Source organism: Cyprinus carpio, chromosome A11 (genome assembly GCF_018340385.1).
Source record: "Cyprinus carpio isolate SPL01 chromosome A11, ASM1834038v1, whole genome shotgun sequence".
Lineage (NCBI taxonomy): Eukaryota > Metazoa > Chordata > Actinopteri > Cypriniformes > Cyprinidae > Cyprinus > Cyprinus carpio.
In genome coordinates this window covers 22,060,648-22,080,415 of record NC_056582.1, presented here as the reverse complement: position 1 = coordinate 22,080,415, position 19,768 = coordinate 22,060,648, and the positions used below count along the sequence as shown (strand labels likewise).

The 19,768-nt window shown below is 34.3% G+C and overlaps 1 long non-coding RNA gene across 1 annotated transcript in view; it reads right to left on the bottom strand.

Moving 5' to 3' along the window:
• Window positions 1-3,798: 3,798 nt before the first annotated feature.
• Window positions 3,799-19,768, bottom strand: part of LOC122146634 — a 29,756-nt gene continuing 13,786 nt past the window's right edge. Inside the window, exons 4-9 of the long non-coding RNA XR_006161174.1 lie at window positions 15,023-15,110; window positions 13,701-13,822; window positions 9,727-9,785; window positions 5,931-6,012; window positions 5,723-5,833; window positions 3,799-4,114 (exon numbers count right to left, since the gene is read on the bottom strand). This is a non-coding gene — a long non-coding RNA (uncharacterized LOC122146634). The remainder of the gene's footprint in view (window positions 4,115-5,722; window positions 5,834-5,930; window positions 6,013-9,726; window positions 9,786-13,700; window positions 13,823-15,022; window positions 15,111-19,768) is intronic.

Genomic DNA, 19,768 nt, shown 5'->3' with positions numbered 1-19,768 from the left:
ACACTTTACTCGTCTGGTCAAAGAAAATCAGTAGTCTTGCCCAAAACCTTTAAAGCTGCAATATCAGGGCGATGAAACAAATAATAAAAACAGTGTTTACACTTTTCAGTGAAATCAGCATGTGAAAGGTTCACTTAAAGTTATATTTGCATATTAAACCGGCATAAGATAAAGTATTTTTAAACTTAAAAAGTATATACACTAGTTGTGAAAACCAAAATGGACCCTACTTCAAACATTCTTAATAAATTTCCTCTTGTCTTATAGTTAACATCATTAAAAAGAATAGTTTGCTTTTATCAACAATCCTCAACAAGTTTCATAAATAGTGTATTGTGATTTTTTTTCATTTCATAGAAATAAAAATGACAGAACTGAATTCAGATACTATAAAATACCAAACAGAATACTACCCTTACAATTTTTTTTTGCCAAATAAAAATACTGAAGCTTTTCCAAGTTCAGCTTTCATTAAAATATCAGGCTCATAAGAGTCATTTACTCTTAAATTGGACTACAGTTATTGCACTGTGTTTTTGAGTCACTAAAAAGAAACCCGCTCATAAGAGTCATTTATATGTGAATACAACTACACTTTTATTCACTAAAAGATCCAACTCATGAGTCAGTTACTAGTGAATCAGACTACACTTGTGCGTCATATGTTTTTGATTAACTAAAAAGAACTGGCTCATAAAAGTAATTTGTTTGTGAACCGGACTCACTGATCTATATAGATAGGGCTTTTCCTCACACTTGCAGTCTTTGCACATGTACACTTACTTACATGATGCATTTCCTGTATTTGGGCCAAGTGTTCAAGTGACCATGAAGACCACAAGTGTGTGTCAAACTTTTCATTACCCGATGGGACACACTTACAGTGTTAAAAAATGCAAGTAATTGTGGTGCTTTTAACTAAGTGATAGAGAACCGTTACAAATGTTGTACAAAATACATTTTGCACCAAAAAAAATAAAATGCAGTTTTACTACCAAATTAAATGTAATTTTTTTTAATTAGTAGCACTTCGGATTCGTCGGAAAAGTGGTACGGGAACTGAATGAGTAATAATGCGCATGTGCAAAAACAAATGTCTTTTTATGTTGAAGTTCAGAAATGCGACGTTCATGTTTCTCACTTTATTGCCAGAATATACCTTTTTTAACAACTGCCCTATTTTGTGGACAATATAACTTGTGCTCGATAAAATTATTATTATTAATAATGAAAATAATAATAATAATAATAATTAACAACTGCTTTATTATTATTATTATTATTATAATTCTGAAAATGTAACATAATACTAAAACATCCAGCCAGTTAACACTTGATTGAACACACTTTGCACTAAATTCATTTAAAGAGAATTTACAAAAAAACAGGACATTCCCTCACCATATCATCTAAACACACCTTTTGCTTTGGTAAGAAAGTAATTGCTTCCTGTTTATCTGACCCATGTTGCCCTTCTCTCTTGCTTCCCTGAAACATCAGACAATGTTAAGGTCAGAGGTCAAAGCCATCAAGGCCACGTGTAGAACGATACTGTTTTGAGCCAAAGATCAGAGGGTTAGTTCTTGGAAAGACTCAGTGAGCGTACCAAATGCAGCTTGATAAATACAGTGATTTATGTTGTTAATGACTAGCTTTTAATTAAAATATGAGCAGGTGTGTTGAGGTTACAGTATCATTTATTTAATACATCTACTTACTTGGACAGTTGTGGTAAGCTGACTCTGAATTTCCTTGTTTACCATGCACGATATTAATTAGTGGTGTTTAATGCTGCTATTGCTTATACTTTGCTTATACTGGGTTAGATTTAAACAAACCCTAAATTTTGAATTTAAGAGGATAATGTGCCTTGTGCATGAATAAAACTTTCAATTATGGTATTTATGGAGGCAAATTCTGATATTTACTATTCTACAGTAAAATGATTGTAGTTTTGACTTCAAATTTGTCAAAAGGTGAAAAAAAGATTTCGATTGAAGGACCTGAGACCAAAATATTATAGTGGCATAACTTTTGTTAATCTTAAAAAGAAAGACAAATCCTCCTCTGTGCCTCTTCGGATCGCCCATTAAGTGTAACCTGTGGGAGGTGAGGAGGACCACAGGAAGAGCAATAAAACACCACAACGCAAATATACACAGTAAAAAACAATTTTGGCATTGGTGGGGACATATGGACAGAAAACAGACATTTAATTGTTTGATCAAAATTATTGCCAGGGCAATTTAGAAGTTGCTGGATATTAGCAGGGACATGTCATAGCATCCCTACTAAGTTCTACCCCTTGAAAATCATAACAAAGGATGTTGAATTTTAACTAGAGTTCTCTCCTTAATTTTGAGTTAATACAAATTTCACAAAAAGCTTATGGACATAATTATAAGTCAGACATAATTATAAAAGTCAGACATTGAAGTGAGTTGCTAGTTACAATTAATTAGTCACTGGATTTCGGTATGGACATTTCCCTATACCCTCCCTACTAAATTCTGCGCCCTTGCTAAGAACATAATGTTTCCTGAGGTGCAGGTGGGGTCTGGACTACAGGAGAGGTGAGCTAAAGCTCTCTAAATTATATCAGCCAAGCCAGATCCACTCACACAAGTCACAGAGATTTATGGGAAGGAAACTATTTAAAGTACCAGTCATGCTCATAACCATAGACATACTTGTAGTTATTGATATTTTTTTCCTCATTATGATGTAGGCAGAGAATAGAAATGGTCTCAAATAAGGTAAAAAAGGATATTTACTAAAAATTGTACATTTAATTTAGAGATTTATTTGTGTGTGACACCACTTCAACTATATGCAGATTGTAAGTGCTACAGGTCCCGGGCAGTCGGGAAGATTGTAAGCAGTAATCATCTTGAGAGTAAATGAGAGAGCGAGACAAGAGTTAGTTGTTTCCTTAACGGTCCTCTTTGTTGTCTGAGGATGCGCTGCAGTCGTTATGCAAACTCTGGTCTCTCAACTGCCACCCAGAATTCAGAAAATGCAGCTGAACTATTCAGTGCAAACTCATCATATATTTAATTAATTAAAATAAAACTTGCATATACATGTAAATAGAAATGAACATAGAAATGAAGTTACAGGCATCACAGCCTGTAAGTACATTTTCATATTTAAAGAATTTGCCACTGATGATTCAAGCGCAAATTTTCAACAGTGTAGAGTAGCGCATGTTGTTTGTCATTTCTTCAATCACAAATGCAAATATGGTTTTATGTTTACGCGGTGCGATACGCAATGCAACGCGTTAAAAGACAGTATAAGTCATTATAATCAGTATATACCACAGTATGGTAAGGGGTGTAACATTTCCGTCACACTCTTGAGGTATTCGGCAAATCACCACGCACTGGATAGCTGGCCAATCAGCGTACACCTTGCTTTTCAGAATGATGAGCATTGTAAAAACCAACACATTTTAGAAAGGCAGGGCATAGAGGAGAAACAATAATGTACATTATGTGGAAAATAATGTTTTTTTTTTACCTTAAACCACATAAACACATTGCATTACACCAAATACACAAAATAATGTTATTTTTAGCAACGTCATATGACCCCTTTAATCAATTTAGTTATTAAACAATGTGTTTTCAACACTATATATATATATATATATATATATATATATATATATATATATATATATATATATATATATATATATATATATATATATATATTCATTTAACATAGAGCTCTCCTTGTGAATTTATTATATAAAACATCACATCCTTCAGAAATCATTTTAATATGCTCATTTGCTAATCAAAAAACTTATTGAAAACTTGTGCTGCTCCATATTTTTGTGGAAACAGTGATTTTGGAATTGTTATTTTCTACCAGTGAAAGTTATTACAGGTAAACCGTTTTTTTCTCAAAACATTTTCTGTATAAAGGCCAGTTTGAATGAATGACATACCTGCTTACTGTTGCTTCAGAACAGGAAGTAGATGCATGTCTAGAAAAGAACAGGTGATCTTGGACTCCAGCGTTCCACGTTCGCAGTCTGTTTGGAGTGCAGGAATGTTTGCAGGGCAGTAATTGGGAGATAAGATCAGCAAGAGGGGCCAAGGTGCTGAGAGACAAATGGTGAGGAGATGAAGCTTGAATTAGAATCACCCATGCAGGCAAGTGCATAAAGATTTGGAGAGAAAGAGAAAAAAAGAAGCACAGGCACTGGTTTAGGAACAGCTTTCTTTAGCTCATTATTCATTCCCTTGTGACATCACAGGTGCATCGCACCTCAAAACTATCGCTGTGTTGATCCAGCTCACTTTAGAGGGATTATCTCCACCTGTCTTTGCTGTGCTACCTTTAAGAAATTAATATATGTTTTTACAGCTGAGGAGCTGTTCGTTGGAAATCCACAAGATATATAAACCATAAATTACTGTCAGCACCTCCTGTGGGTTGTGAAAGCCACTTGCAGTCTTTATTCACACCTGCTCTAGTATTCCTCTCACTACCTCTCATGCTTTCTATCACTAAATCATACAATTGGGAGGCAATAAAAACCACATCTTCAATCCCAAAGGTCTAAATAAATTCCTAAGGACGGCTCAGAAGAAAAATCCTTTCCTGTAATGGAGTCACTCTCAGTATGAAATACTAAAAGGTGAATAGCAACTTTCTGCAAAGATTTTAAACACACACAGTTGACTAGCAACCTGCTAAGCAAACTATGGAGGCTTGTTTCTGATTTTGTTTCTTGATTCTCAAGATTTTTTGAGTTTGTAGGTAATAAATTTGCAATTCTGGCATTCTTTCCTCAGAATTCTGAGTTTATACTTTGCAGTTATTATTATAATTTTAATATTTTTCAAAATTTTGTCTCACAATACTGACTTTTTGGGTTTATGCCTCACAATTCAGATTTTTTTTCCTCAGAATTCTGGGTTTACATCTTGCAATTTAGATTACTTTTTTTTTTTTCATAGCAGAAACAAAATCTGTTTTAGTTGTTTGCTGTTAATTTTTAAAACAACAGAAAACATACAGAGAAAGTATGCAATATCTGCATACTGAATTGCGATTGGTCTTCTCCTGTGCCTTTATTTGCATACCGAACTGTGATTCGACTTTCCTGTCTTGCATACAATTTGTATATAGCCACATTTTCTGCACAAAGGCACTAAAAAGAAAAAGAAAAAAAAACAAAAACTGCATGATATTAGTGAAAATAACAACAGCTGTTCTGATGATATTTCATATATGCCAAACCATAGTCTCAAGCTTACCTACATAAAGCATTTGTTATTGTTTAGTCTTACATTATTACTGTAAAAAACTGGCCCCGCTCCTCCAGACCAACACTGAAAATGACGCATGTGAATTTATGGTCATGCCGTTTGACATAGGCACTGTGTGGTCCCGTGTTCAGTTTCACCAGATTTACATTTATGAAACCTGATGCTCAGCACAAAGCCTCTGGTGACAGGGGGAACTTGTGGCCCACTCCAATCTCTCTGACTGGAGCAGATGCAGAGCATTGTTCTTAAATGAATCCTAACTTACAATGCGCAGAAAACTTTGAAACTGGCCAACTGTACGACGCCTACACACCACTTCAGAACACTGTTTACAATATGTGTGGAACCTGAGAGCCAAAAATCTGAATGTTTGCTGAAACACTGTTTGGGGGAGGTGAGAGCATGGAAATGCTGTCAGGTGTCCATATCGTTACCTGGGAAGAAGGCAGAGATGAAATATTTTTTGTTAATCCCGGCTCATGCGAGTCCCGGATCAGGTTTCAGTGCGATTGCGTAGGCTCTTTTTTGGATGAAATATCAGAATCCTGTAATGAGCAATTATCATGAGTTACAGCATATGAATAAATATAGCACATACTGTACACAAACTATTGCTATATAATCATTATAAATCATATGAACCTTTCAATACAGACTCAGCATAAGCTCCTGAGGTGGTGTGTAAAAGCCGAAGTTCTGGTGAAGAACTACACCATCCATAAACCTGAAGAGAAATACATCAATCAGAGAAGTTGCTATTTATTTGTATTTGTATGGATACACACACACACACACACACACACACACACACACACACACACACACACACACACACACACACACACACACACACACACACACATATATATAGATAGATAGATAGATAGATAGATAGATAGATAGATAGATAGATAGATAGATAGACAGACAGATAGACAGACAGATAGATATAGATACAGATACAGATATAGATATAGATACACTGCCGTTCAAAAGTTTGGGATCAGTAAGATTTGTAATGTTTTTTAAAGAAGCCTCTTCATGCTTATCAGTGCTGCATTTGATCAGAAATACAGAAAAAGCAGTAATATTGTGAAATATTATTGCAATTTAAAATAATGGTTTTCTATTTTAATATACTTTAAAATGTCACTTATTTCTGATGCAAAGCTGAATTTTCAGCATCATTACTCCAGTCCAGATTCACATGATCCTTCAGAAATCATTCTTAAATGCTGATTTATTATCAATACTGGAAACAGTTTTGCTGCTTAATATTTTTTTTTTTTTGGAACCAGTGATTCTTTTTCATCTCTGATGAATAAAAAGTTAAAAAGAACACCATTTATTTAAAACAGAAATCTTTTGTAAGAATATACACTATTGTTCAAAAGTCTGGGGTCAGTATGTTTTTTTTCTGTCTTTCTTTTTCTTTCTTTCTTTTCTTTCTTTTTTTTTAAGAAACTAATGCTCTTATTCAGCAAGGATGTGTTAAATTGATAAAAAGTGATAATAAAGACATACTGTTAGAAAAGATTTTTGTTTTTAAAAAAATACTGTTCTTTCTAACTTTATTAATCAAAGAACCCTGAAAAAATTTCTGCAGAATTGTATATATATATATATTCATATAGTATTGCATAAATTATATACACACACACACACACACACACACACACACACACACACACACACACACACACACACACACACACACACACACACACACACACACACACACACACACACACACACACAGAGAGACAGATAGATAGATAGATAGATAGATAGATAGATAGATAGATAGATAGATAGATAGATAGATAGATAGATAGATAGATAGATAGATAGATAGATAGATAGATAGATAGCAGAAATCTTGTATGTTGTAAATTTGTATTTACATGAATATTTCACAAAAATTCAAATACTTTAATTTATTTCCATATATAGAAACAAAACAAATGTATATTATTATAATTAGTTTGAATTTTCTTTATGTATATATATATATATATATATATATATATATATATTGTTTCCCTTTTGCTTTTAAATGCAACATTATATAAATCACCTATAAATGTATATTTACGCGACTATTTCTTTCTTTCTTTCTTTTCTTTTAAACGCCATACCAGCTTCTAAGGCTATATTCATGGCGAGAATAAAGTGCAATCAATCAAAGGAAGACTAGAAAAGATGTTTAAAATTTATTTCCTCTAGAAATCTTAGGACCATGTTCGGATTCACGCGACTATTTAAAATATATAAATAATAAGCAAGTGCATCACATTTAAAAATATATTTTATATGTAGAAGCAATATAAACAGTATACATATTAAATATTATAAAATATAAAATAAATAGCTTTGAATAAAATTGTGCAATATTCATCTTTTTTAAGCGTAGAACTATTAAAGAATATTTTGAAATGTCTATGAGAATGAGTGAGAAAAGAAAAAGGACCAATTAAAAAGTGAGGATTATTGAATTATTTGAAGCATTTGTTATGGTTTGGTCTTTCTGCTGTCTTTTGCATTTACAGGTAAGTTATGTTAACGGTAATAAAGAAACACTGGTGTCCGATTCTCTGCTTCTGTTGCAGGTCTTGTGCGCATTTTTAAGCAGCACTAACCTAAAAACATGAACATGTCGAATGAATCTGTCTCTTTACAGGTTGAATGTGGCCCTAGCTGATGAACTGGTCACTTTTTCAGGGCTTTAATGGTTTTTGTGCACCCTAAGGAGTGTCCTCATGTGAAAGGCTCTTTCTTCCAGTTTTACCTCCCATGATCCTCTCCTGGCCTGCGGCTGCCTGACCCACACAGAGAGCTGGTTTTATTTGTGTGGGCTGCCTGGAGTGTTAAAATATCTTAGTGTCTCTCTGTAGGGGGAATGCTGATAGACACCTCTGCCCTGATTTCCCAATTTGTTTTAAATTAGTTGAGACTCTGGTTAGCGTAATGGGGCAGTTGGTAGGGGTCTGAGACACTTTAAATGTGTTTAATGTCAGACAGAAATGTGCCTGTGGCATGATGTGATAGCATGAGCGATCTAAACAAGCCCTTACAGACATGGCAGGGGAAGACATTCATTTCATGCCAAATAAGTCATAAAATGTAGTACTGGACACTAAAATGAAGTCATTTGAAATTGAAAATTCAATAAAGGCAGCTATTCTCTTGGCATGAAAAATCCCAACTGGAACAAACTATCTTTGGTTAACAATAACAATCATAAATAAATATTCAACCAATGCCTTCATAAAATAAACCTCCTATAAACAAATTTTCTCTAATGCTTTTCATAATTATTTCACATACTTTTTTAAAGTTGTGTGTGTGTGTGTATATATTTTTATATATATATATATATATATATATATATATATATATATATATATATATATATATATATGTATATATATATATATATGTATATATATATATATATATATATATATATATATATATATATATATATATATATTTATGTATGTATGTATATAGACAAAAAATTGGAATACAACTTTAGTTAAGAAATAATTTAAGTTGTATATATACACACAGACACATTTATAAAATGTCAAAGTCCGTTTTTACATCAAAATGAATTTCTGAAATGTTTTATAAATAGAAACAATATAAATAGCATATATAGGGTTAATTTGGGATAACAGAGATATTTTTCCTCAATTTACCCTATATATGTACATATGGATGGATATATAAGTAGTAATTCATTAGAATGGATATTTTTATTATATAATTCACTAATTATTTTATTATAGAATTTATTATAGAATTCATCAATTATTTAAATCATTTAGAACTTTTGTTACAATTAATTTTAATTAAAATTGTTCAATTTACATAATTCAACCAATACGGATGTATAATTTTTATTTAGAATTTATCAATTTAAATCATATAGGACTTTTGTTATATATATATATATATATATATATATATATATATATATATATATATATATATATATATATATATATATATATATATATATATATATATATATATATATATATATTTTTTTTTTTTTTTTTTTTTTTTTTTTTTTTTTTTTTTTTTTTTTTTTTAATAAAACTGTGCAATGATCATCTTTTTAAGAACTTTTTTTGTTCTTGAAGAATTAAGAATTTTTTATGTATGGAAAAAAACATAAAAAAAAAAACAGTCAAATAAATTTCTGTGGTAACCATCATTATGCCATAATGCTGCCGATAGAGCTTGAGAACTTGAGCCTGGAACATTCCTTTAAGGCGTTGCATTTAAATCTAACGTATGTGAACCTGTCGACCCCGTTAGGTTAACAGAAGCTTTACTAAGCGCAGACCAACTCCTTTGTGTGGGCTAATTACACTCGCCCTGTCTACAAAACAGCGCCTTCATTTTTCATCTGATGAGCTGTTCATACCTGTCTGACAGTGGCCACCTTCAAGGGTCCTGCTGATCCTTCTTCCCTCCTATTGATGGCTAAACAGATAAACGGAAATATTTCAGGACTTTGCAGTGTAAAAACTGTGATTGTCTTTCTGATAATCAAGGTATGATCATAACACAGCACTGCATTAAAAAAAAAAACCCTGATTTGTTCAAAAATGTCAATAAAACCTTGGATTTTCCTGACAGAAAGCTAACACTTAAGACATAGTATATAATATATAAGTGTGTAGGCACACAATATAACAATAGTTATTTCTTGGTTGCTTTTTGGGGGCTTTAAATGCACTATTATTAGTAAAAAATACACAGAAGAAAGTCATATGTGTTTGGAACGACATGAGAAAAAAAGTTATTTTTGGGTGAACTATACTAAAGCAGTGTCATATTAATGCATAAAAGGAGCCTTTGCACGCTGACTCATTCTATTGCCAGTCTGTAGCATGTAAACATAGCAGCAGACAGTTCAAACTGAAGCAGCTCCTCACACTGTTGTCTAAACAGGGATGTGACTCCGACTCTACGAAAGGCTGAAGCCCCAGGCCCTGCTTAGCTTTACCACACTGTTCAAGTGTAACCTCACGCTGACCCTTGACCTGCCGGGTGGAAATATGTCCCTCCTCTCTCCCTGACATCACTCATGCCCCTTGACAAATCAGTCATGTTTCACCAACCGCCTACAGGCCCAAAACACACATCAGCTCACTGGAGATCCTGCGGAGGTGTGATAAAAAGAGACGCCATTGCTGAATGGATCTCAAAAGAGCAGAAGGGAAGCTGGCAAAGGCACCACAAACAGGCTCTCGAAGTCGTCGCCTGAGGATGTGTCAGCGTCCTGGGTGGCGACAGAAGCGCCATGAGGGAATGTAGCGAAGCAAGGAAACAGTGCCTGGAGCGAGAGCTGCCATGTTATCCTGTTCGGTTGAAATGCATTAGACTCATTGGGTTTCAAAGTGAAATGCAAGACATGTTGCCCACCCAAAAACTATACGTTAGCCCTTCTGTTGCCCCAAAGAAAAATATCTGAAACAAACTTGTAGCAGGCAAGTTTATAAAAACTCAACGCTTCTAGCTATGCAACTAGATTCCTTGCAAAATTCATAAAGCAATGCAAGTATGCATTGCCTTCTCAGTCTTGCCACAAGGGGCGCTGTCATTAGTGCAAATGGTCTTCATCTACACCCAGTTTTCGGGTTAAAGAGAATTATAGCCACCTGAATGAAAGCATATCCAATTTATTAACAGATAAATTTTAACTCTGTCGCCCTTTTGAGTGCTGAGGTACCGCAAGTTAGCAATACATCACCTAAGCATTCACCAGAGTTATTAAAGTTAGTTAAAATTAAAACCAGTAAAAAAAGTTACTTGAAATAAAATAAACGCTAACTGAAATAAAATTAATATATAACAACTTTTTTTTCAGCTAGTTGCCAGAACAATATTTCTTATTTTCATTTAGTTTAACTTGACTTACTAAAATAACTAAAACTAAAACTGAACAATAAAAACTATATAGAAATATAGGACACAGAAAAACAAATAATAAAAACACAATAAAATTACTAAAATTTTAAAATGGATATGGGAAATACAAAAATAAAATGAGTTAGAGCAAGCTTTGCCGCCAAATGGAAGTAACCAAATACACATTCAAATATGCTGAATAAAAAAAAAATAAGGCAATTTACGTTACTGTTCAGATGATTGGGGTCAACAAGATTTTTCAATATCTCTCTTATGCTCATAAAGGTTGCATTTATTTGATAAGAAAATACAGTAAACACTCTAACATTGTGAAATATTTTTACAGTTTAAAATAATTGTTTTCTATTTTAATATATTTTGCAAATAAATGCTCTTATTGTCTGTTTTTATATATATATACAGTAGTCAACATTTGAAGTGGATCAAAAAAGTTCATCAAAGTTGTCCTAAGACAAGAACAAATTTTGGTTTTAGGTTTTAGGAAAAATTTGATTTTGAAGGTTTTGATCCACTTCAAATGTTAACTAGTGTACATTCTGATTTCAATTATTAATAGTCATCTTGAAATTTGACTTGGCACATTAGTATATTTACTTGACAGGACAGCTTAAGTCTAAAAAAGTGACAAAGTTTACCCCTTGTGTAAAGTGTATTTCTGGCCTAGCTATTCAAATAAATGTAGTCAGTTCCATAGACAACAATAAAAACAACAACAGTGGTTTGGCTCTTGGAATTATCTCTGTATGCTCTTTCCCAGATGTCTCGCAACTCATTATGCTTTCCGATCCTGTGCTAATCATGTGGGTGCCGTGTCAGGAAAAGTCCTGAAATGAGTGTCTGACCAAGAATGCTTGCCACAAACGGTGTTTTTTGCGCATTTCGCCACATTCCAGAATGCTAACAAGAGGAAGGAGCTCCTCACAGTTTTCAGCTATAACAGATGGAAAAAAAAAAAACGATCTGTGGTGTAAGCATTATCCCCAAGACAGCAGTTTGGAGGGCGACCGCAGTGCTGAGGTGAAGCCCTGCATGGCCGTTTACTTTTAACAAGTCATCGAGACAAGGAGACCATTAAGATTGATACGCAGTCAAAACATCAGTGAGGTCTTGTGCCCTAATGCTCTCTCAACCCTGAGAAGAGATAGTGCCCGAGGGTGCCGTCACAGAACAAGGGAGAGGAAATTCCACATGGAACACCAAGTGTGGACCCACAACAGAGACTCTAGAGCTACCTGGCCAACACACACCTGCACTGACAGGGATGAGAACAACATATTAACTGAATAAAGCTGGATAATGACAATAACTCTTCAATATTGCCACTGTTATTTAACTGGATTGAATTCAACTGAACCGACTTGAGCTGAATAATGACATTACGTTCTTTTGCAGATCTGCTTATACTACAATCCGCCAAAATAAAAGTGTTCTTATTTTAGGTTTAAAAATGTTGAACATTTACATAAAAAAATAAAAATAAAAAAAAATAAAAATAAAAAAGTAAATATTAGCATTGTATTTTTATGTGAACTATAAAATAATTATTTTTATTTAATATTAACTTTTTACTTTAAAATATAATAGTATTATCACACCTTTTTTATTATTTTGTTTATTTTATAAAAAAAAATGAAATAAAGTGCAATTATACTATTATTACTATTATTAATTATTTAATTTTTTTATAGTTATATTTAATCGGCCACACTATGTGCACTGTGAGCACCAAACCAAATCTCCAGGTGGTCTCATGAGAACCAGACTGGTTATATATGAAACAACCGTATCTATCAGCACTTTATGTATGCAACTTTTTTCTAACATATATACAAAAACGTTTATATAGAGTATGTTTTTGTAAATACATTTAGATAGGTAATGATCTCTGCACAGTTATCAAACTGATTTGAATTAACACTAAACTAAACTGAGCTAAATGAATGTTATCTTCTGTATTTAAATTTGTTCCATAACTGATGAATTTTACAACATTAACAGTTATTTTCCAGTTTATTAATGTGATGCTGCTTTGAAACATATTGTTCACTTCAACATATTGAAACATATTGATATTCACTTCACTGGTTTGCACTATAGTGCCATGTGCCTTGTGTTGCTTTACTTATCCTTTTTTACATGCCCCTATTTGTATATTTGTATAGTTGTATTTTAAATTTAATCTGTATCTATCTGCATTTTATATTTTAGTGTTAGTGTTATCTGTATGCACCAAGGGTCTGAGAGTAACGCAATTTCAATTCTCTGTATGTATGTGCTGTACATGTGGAAGAATTGACAATAAAGCAGACTTGACTTGACTTGACTTGATACTGTATTGTATGAAATGCTATATGAATAAATTTTATTTGACCTGCCTAACCCTGCTACAAACTTAACATGATACCTAACAGAAACCTCTTTGCTTGAAGAAACAAAAGTTTTTAAAATAGTTCATTTACTTACCTTCATGTCAGTCCAAACCCCTTTGACTTTCTGTTCGCCATCAAACAAAAGGAGATGTTGGGCAGGATGTTCACGCTGCTCTTTTCCATATCATTTCAATGGGGACCACTGGCTGCTAAGCACTAAAAATGACAAAACACACACTTTGTTAGTATTATGAAAGCAGTCCATTCAAGTCTTCTGAAGTCATATGATAGCTTTGTGTGTGGATCAGACTGATGTTTAAGTTGATATTCACTGAAATGATCATTTATGTCAACCTAGGTTGGTGTGGTAAATTTGATTATACTATACTGAGTATACTGAATATAAATTGTATATAATAAGTCAAATGAAGTTTGTGAGTAACAGCAGAGAAGTATAGCGAATTTCATTCTGAACTATTCAGTTTAATACACATCCATATTTTCCCAGCAGATGCCACTCTAGGCAAACGGTCCCAGTCATACAGTATTAAAAAAAGAAAACAGTCCTCTGGGAGAGAACAAATAGGCCTAATCATTCCACTAATATTCTAACATATGAACCAAAGACTTTTACTTCCTGCATCAGTGACACTAGATGTCAAAGCATTTGTAACAGACTTACAAATTTACATCTGCTAAATTTTACTTTCTTAGCTTTTCTTGTACAGCAACCTTTTTAGTAAGGGTACACTTTCTTAAAAAATGTAATTGCCTATGCAAAAGTTCTTGCATGAGGTTGTGAGCATTTATGATGTTACAGAAGATTTCCATTTCAAACAAATGCTGTCTTTTGAATGTTTTATGTATCAAGGAATCCTAGTAATTAAATAAATAGAAAATTCACAAATAAAAAAATCATTAATAAACATCTTACAAAGCCCAAAATTCGGAACGTCTATGTGTATGAGATGTTTCAACTGTTTTATCGCCTAATAAGTGAAAATCATAGGTATGATCATTTTGTCAATTATAAGGAGCAATAGTGAAATTGATGCTTAACATGGAAATAATAACACATAGTATTTACTCATTACCTAATTTCCTGGCCATCAATACTGATAATAAACAGAACAAAGTGTGCCATGTTCATAGATGAAGATAAAGATCTTCTAGGATGTGCCATCATCACTAGCTGCCAGGAATACAAAACATGGCAGCATCATTTAAGCTTTCTGTGGAACAGAGACCTGAACTTCTGCCACTTCTTTGAGTCATTGGTTACTCACCACAGTTGCTCAACTCAGCAGGGACCTTCAAACACTCACAATATTGGAAGTTTAAGAGCTTTGCTCGTTAAATTCATTGTAATTTATATAGTCTTGATATCTTAAGTGATTGTTGATTTAAGCCTCTCACATGAGCAGATGTGAAAATTAGACTTCCCGCTCGTGCTGAGAGGCATGTTGTTGGACCTGCTTCTTGTTGGCTGCTCCTCTGCTTGGCGCTGAAAGGAAAATGGGAAGACAGATAAAAATAAGCAAAACAATTAGCACAGCCAAAAGCTCCTGTGTGAACATCGAGAGTGATTTGAGATTAGCAGTCAAAGTGCAAGAGTTCATCGAGGGCGTGTTGAACCACAGCTGAAACCATGCTTCACCAGATCCCGAAATAAACATCTTGGATATCCAGAATTATTTAGTAAAATATAAATAATGAGTTTTATTACGTTAACTGGATAGAGCATGGTGAATGTTTCTAATGAAATGCAGAGAGATAAAACAAGCAATGTGTTTTATGTTTGTTATTCATCAAAATTGATTTAATTGTATCATGCAATTTCGTTCAACAAACCCTCTTGTCCCTCTCCGACAATAATGCTGCATTTCGTCTTCCTGACATGTATCTCAACTCTGATGTGTTTCAGAGACGGGAAGGCACATTGTGAAAGCCTTCTGGGCCAAACTTCAGCCAAATATCTCTTCCAGATGCACACAGCACTCGGACCCCCAGGAGAAACATGGGACGCTCGCTATGTCGAAGGCCCCGGAGACCGACTTTTTCTCAGCACGTGTCATTTTGCCTCGCTCACACACAAACATGTTTTTCTGGAGGCGGATTGCTGGGTGGTATAGATCGGAAAAGAAATTAGATTTCCAGTATTGTGCGATTCATCATGTGCTCTAAAACTGTTGGATATAAATAATCTACTTTTAGAGTGCTGGTCATTGCTGTCACATGATCCCCACATGTGTGATCTGGTACCCCCCCCCCCCCCACCCCCCCCCACCCCCCCAAAAAAAACCCTCTTGTCAAAGGTAATTAAGTTCCACTTGACTTGTACCACCCCTCTTACTTATTTTATCATTTACTGGTACATTAGTCAGCAGACATCCAACAGGGCAATAATACATCAAGGCCTTTGGATTATCCAGCCCCAGCAGTAGAGACAAAGATGTGAAAACACCACAGATCAGGTAACGTACCCCAGTGATTAACTGAGAGCATATTTCATGTCTGATGAGGAGGACCATTGTTCACCTGAGCATGGACTCTGCTAATTGGGACCAGAAACTATACCTGCTACTGTCAATTAAATTCATAGTATAAAAATATATTTAGAAATTGATCATTTACACACACACACATACATATTATATATTAATCATTATAAAATTCTGCTTCAGTGTTATAGGTGAAAACTGTATCTCTGATCACTAAGAAACCTTACCAGCTCACCACTCAACACTTTAAGTACATTTTAAGTTAGTGTAAGTAAATTCAAGTAAAATGCTGAAGTTTAACACTTTTAAGATATTTGTTTAAATCCCTAATCCAATGAACAATAGAAAAAAAAAGAATCTGAATTTCTCAACAATAGATGCAAATCTCATTTCTAAATCTCTAGCTTGTAAAATAGTAATTTTGGCAGTGTGAAAAGCCGTTTGAATCTCTGTTGGTACAGCAAAGTCACGGAGCGACATATTCTCCTGCCAGACCCTCTTAAGCTGGCCTATCACTTGCCTGAGCAGAACAGTCAAAAGAGAGAATCTGATATTGATCCAACTTCCCAGACACCCACAGTCAGGGATCTTGTTAACAGGATTAGGACACCCTGAATAGACTAACACCAGAGACAGAAAAGGCCTTCTTGTTGAAGAGGACCCTCCAGCAAATCTCAGCCAGAAATCTGTACTTCTGCCTACACTTTAAGAGAGTCCTCATGTTAACCAAGAAAAGCAGAAATGGGATTTGGGGGGCAAAATCTGCACTCATGTTTCCACTAAAGTTTGTACGTGTTGATGTCACAACACAATGCATGTCCCAAACACAACACCGCAAAGAAAGACCTAGATCATATGTTCCCACAAGACAACATAAAACAATTGCACAGAAAGCAGGACTATATGTAGGTATAGGAAGTATTTTGCAATTTTCCTTCATGTGGTATTCCTGCTTGTTTGGGTGCTTACATACATAAATTAACAGTCCATAAACACTATAATAAAGCAGCTAAAGTTCATTCAAACACTCAGAAAGGTATGGAAAAAATATGATAGAAAAAAATATAAAAAGGGAAAAAAAATATTTCAATGCTTTTCCGCTTCCCTGAGAACCTATCACAAGTTTTGTGTTCTATCACAAAACATTTGCGCATTCTCTCACAAAAGCATTGCGGTAACCCTGCATTCTTTGCAAAATTATTGCGGTTGCATTCTTTGCATTCTGTTGCGAAAGTATTGCGTTCCTCAGAGAAAGTTTATATTCTCTTGCAAAACATTTGCATTTTCTGGCAAAAGTATCAAAAAAAATAATAATAATGTGTTCTCTTGCAAAGCATTTGCATTCTATCCTGTTCCCCAGAGAAACTTTGCATACTCCTATAAAGCATTTGCATTCTTTGGCAAAAGTACTTTGTTTCCCTGAGAAACTTTTGCATTTGCTGGCAAAACATTTGCGTTCTAGTGCAAAAATATTGCATGTCCTCCATTTGCGTTCTCTTGCAAAAGTATTGTGTTCCCCAGAGATTTTTGCATTCTCTCACAAAACTTTGCTGGCAAAACATTTGAGGTCTAGTGCAAAAGTAGTGCATTTCCTCAAAAAAGTTTTCTCGTACTCTCGCAAAACATTAGCATTTCCTCGCGAAAGTATTATGCTCCCCAGAGAAACTTTGCATTATCTTGCAAAATATTTGCATTCTTTAGCAAAGTAATTTGTTCCCCTGAGAAAAACTTAGCATTTGCTGGCAAAACATTTGCGTTCTCCAGCAAAACCGTGTTTTGTAAAATGTTTGAATTATGTTGCAGAACATTTGCATTCTCTCTCAAAAGTATTGTGTTCCCCAGAGTTTTTGCATTCACTTGCAAAACATTTGCATTCTTTCTCGCACCACAATTTTTAAACTATTCCATCACCAAAGTTTTTCAAGCGAGCAAATGTTTCAAGGGAACACAAAAGTTTTGCAAAAGAATGACAAAAGCATTGAAATAATTTTTCCTCCCATCTCATTTTTATTTTTCCATCACCATGTCCCCTCAGGGTCTCCATAGAAAGGTTCAATTGAATTAGTGTCTGATGTTTCTACGTGCTCAATGTGGCCTTCCCCGTGTGGCTTCCGTGTCTATAAGTGTTCAGATGACTCATTCTTCTCCACTATACCCGTCAGACATCCAGGATCCAGAACCCTTTGACTGGCACCTCTCCTGCGGGCTGCCTCTGTGGCGATAAATCCCAATTATGACCCCTTCCATTACAGCTAGCGAAAGGTCATGTGACCCAGACGGCATTCTCGGGCGTGATTAGGATTAGCAGGCCATCTCTCCTGGACGGAACTGTCGCCAGTAGCTCTGCTAGTTACTTAGCGCCTAGCCATCCCCGCCAGAGAACAACAAGCCAGTGTCTGCTGCCTCTAAAACCCTCTGGATTAGAGGCAAGACCCCACCAGAGCATGACAAGGCTTTTGTCACTGGACTCCATTGGCTTTAAGACAGCTTGTTGTCTTCATTTTGTTCCCGGCGTGTTTTTTTTTTTTTGTGCTTTAATTCAATCACAGGAGATCTTAGAAAACCAGATTAAGCATTGTTGTTGAAAATGGATTTTATGCTGAAACCAAAGGAAAGTGTAGATCGAGAAAAAATCTATTAAGGGCACAAGGAACTTCTTCAAGGTGTGGCCTGCAGAAACCCAGGTTGCTGATTGCAAAGAATATTTGTGAAGCTTTTTCATCTATTCTTCACAGAATAATTGGTTTTATTTTTGGCCTTAATGTGAATTTTATTGCACAGGACAAACAGAACGTGCAAAAAGAATCAGGAAGTGTCATGTGCCAGATTTAAACAAATGTTGCTTGCAATAGCGATTACATTTCATGTGATTACATTTCCAAACTGCAGAGATAAACCTTCTTCCATTCTAATATGAACTTCTAGTTTAACCAATGCCATTTAGAGTGTGACTGTGCAAACCAAAGAGTTTTAACATACCTATCAGTAAGCATTCCCATTAATTGAATAAAATAATAGTGATTTATATGTTGCTTTCAAAAATGTTGATTTTGTCAGAATACATACATACTTTTAAATGGCTGGCAATGGAGAGAAATTTATTTATTTGACTATTTAATGTAGTTACTGCACTGTCCAGCAGGGGCTCCAACATTTGACTCTAACAATGGCAGATGGAAACCAGTTTGGAAACAGTCATCATTTTTTATTGTAACAAGTGATGCAGAACTTACACCTTTAAATATACTAGTATTACCCAACTAACAAAAATATATTCCAAAGACAATTTGCTGATGTTCACCTTAAGTTATAAAAACTTTATGTCTTTATTTAAAACATAAAATTCTTACTTGGTTTTGTGAATGTCAAGGGATAAATAAATTTTTGCTAACATCATGGGAACGATACTATTGCATGTTCTCTGACTGTTCAAAACACATTTTTTGAAATGTTTTCAAAACTTTTTTTTTTTCCTGGTTTCGCCAACGTTAAGGGAACATTCCATTTTATAATTTTGCAAACATTATGGGAATGTTACTTTTGAATATTCTCTGAACATTTTGAAACAAGTAGTAACATTTTAAAATAAAATGTTAGATGAACATTCAACTAAAACGTTTAGAAATAATGTATAAATAACGATTTTGTGCTAACATTTTGA